The sequence below is a fragment of the Etheostoma spectabile genome, chromosome 10 (genome assembly GCF_008692095.1).
Source record: "Etheostoma spectabile isolate EspeVRDwgs_2016 chromosome 10, UIUC_Espe_1.0, whole genome shotgun sequence".
In the NCBI taxonomy this organism is placed as follows: Eukaryota; Metazoa; Chordata; class Actinopteri; order Perciformes; family Percidae; genus Etheostoma; species Etheostoma spectabile.
Window position 1 is genome coordinate 17514002 of NC_045742.1, and position 2056 is coordinate 17516057.

Below are 2056 nucleotides of genomic sequence, written 5' to 3' on the forward strand. Positions count from 1 at the left end.
TTGCCGAGCAGCCATAATGTCCCCGTGCTTTTTCAGACAGGCGTTATTATGTTTTCACTATGGTGCGTATGTACTCTGAGAGCAACATAAAGCCGCAGTCACACGTCTTCAATATGTACATTACTTAACCATTAAAGCTGATTCTGATGCAGCGCAGTCATGTGTCTGAAATAAGTTTGCTCTCATTGCTTGATATAGGTTCACCTCATGATATACACACGAGTAACATGAACAGAATTGTAACATACATCAGCTAAGAAATATACCTAAAGTGTCAAAAAACGAACATATTAAAAGCAGCAAAGACAGGAGGCCATTAATTAATGATAAAAACGAGTTGGAAACATTGTAACAAACGGCATTGAAAAAAGCAAACCAAGTGTTTATCCCTCAGTGCACAAAATCAAGTATTTTTGAAGGTTATTATATTTATTGGGTTTTTCAAACTAATGACATACCAAGCGACAGCCAGAATTGTTAAATAAAATGATATTTCTGTGGTTACATCATCCTAGTTTAGCTTAATTTTCAATAGAATAACTATTTAGGAACAAAACAACTTTTCTTAAAATGTCTTACCTCCCCAGATGTCCCTCTCCTGTCAGGCAGCACTAGTGTATTGGCATGGCGCCCGGGACTAGAGGAGATCCGAAGCCTCATTCCGTGGGCCCTACTTCGCATGTACCGTTTGTCTCAGAGTGCGGTGTGTACTAGGAAGGGAGATGCTGGAGTGACGAGACACGAAGGAAAGAGGAGGTGTGTCCAAGAGGAGCAAGTATTGTCTCACTGTGATACGAGCTTAGAACTTCAGATCGTACGGAGTGGTAATAGATATTAGTGCGACAGAGGCTAACAAACAGGGTCTGTCTGCAAATACAAATGGCGATCGAACAGCTACTCGAGTCGTAAACTCGAGAAGAATGCTTGGGCATACTGTGCGAGAGCCAGTTAGGATGCATCAGGTAAAGCACTGGGTCAGGAGTCTGTCCGCGCACGTAAAGCCGGGCAGCAAGCGTAAATTTTACACGCCGGAAAGGGCAGGTCAGAGAATCTCGATTGGTGTGCGCACGCGGAGGCTTTTACTGACAACGCTTCCGATCGTAGACAATGTTTGGCTGACGCGGGCAAATAGGGAGTGACAGGGGCGTGTGAGGCCACTCTGGATGGTCTTGCGAGATTCCACCGTAACCATTTGGCCTATTGCGTCAGCTCTCCCTGTCCATGAAGAGCGAATGTGTTCGATCTTGGCCCTTAATAGCGGGCGCCAACCAAGGACTGTGGATCGTCAGACGTTCCTTCAGTGAGAGAAGAACCGCGCGTTATTCCTATATCAGCGTCCAGTAGAGCTCTGACTTTAGTCACCAAGTGTCCGCGTGTCACATTGCGCGGGAACTCCTCCACACCTTCAGCAGAACCGTTAGAAGCTGACTGATACAGGATCTGGAGAGCGTCAGCGGTCGTCCAGGATGAACATTCCTGTGCTTGCTCTGCTATTCGAAAAAACGAGTTCCAAATCGGTGAGCACAACGGGGACGCTGGAAACGGGGGTCAGAGTGGTCAGCAAACGTTCACATTCACAGGCGCTCCAAGTGTGCTCCAATTGTTCAGAGGTAAGTAGGTGAAAAAGGATGCATTTCTAGCGTGCGCGACGAACGATAGCAGGAAAAGAATTGCAAAGACTAAGGAAAACTAAATTACAGTGCTGAGGTCGTTCTCAAGCACGATCAAAAGCTTAACAGAAACACAGTCTCCTGATGGTGCCTCGGGACATAGAAATATAGGCCGCATGAATACTCAGGCTGTTGCAGTCACATCTGAGCCAAACGCTATTGTCCTGTCAGATGAAAAATAGTGAGGGCACCTGCGTCTTTTGCAGTTATTGTCAGGTCATATTCTGTCTGTTTCTCTCTGTCCAGAGGCGATTTTGTTACTAATGAATACATTTTTTCTTGTAGGGATGGTGATAATAAAAAAGGAGCATCCTCATTTACAGCGCAATTAACTTTTCCATTGAGACCAGAGTCCAGGTCATTAACACTGATAAGGGCAACTGTAG

At 45.4% G+C, this 2056-nt stretch overlaps 1 protein-coding gene and 1 pseudogene across 4 annotated transcripts in view; both read right to left on the minus strand.

The window, feature by feature from the left end:
- The window catches only part of pcdh2ac (protocadherin 2 alpha c), a 183655-nt gene that overhangs the window by 164688 nt on the left and 16911 nt on the right, over positions 1-2056 (minus strand). The gene's annotated exons all lie outside the window — the stretch shown is intronic.
- LOC116697283 (protocadherin alpha-8-like) overlaps positions 1252-2056 on the minus strand; it is a 5479-nt pseudogene continuing 4674 nt past the window's right edge.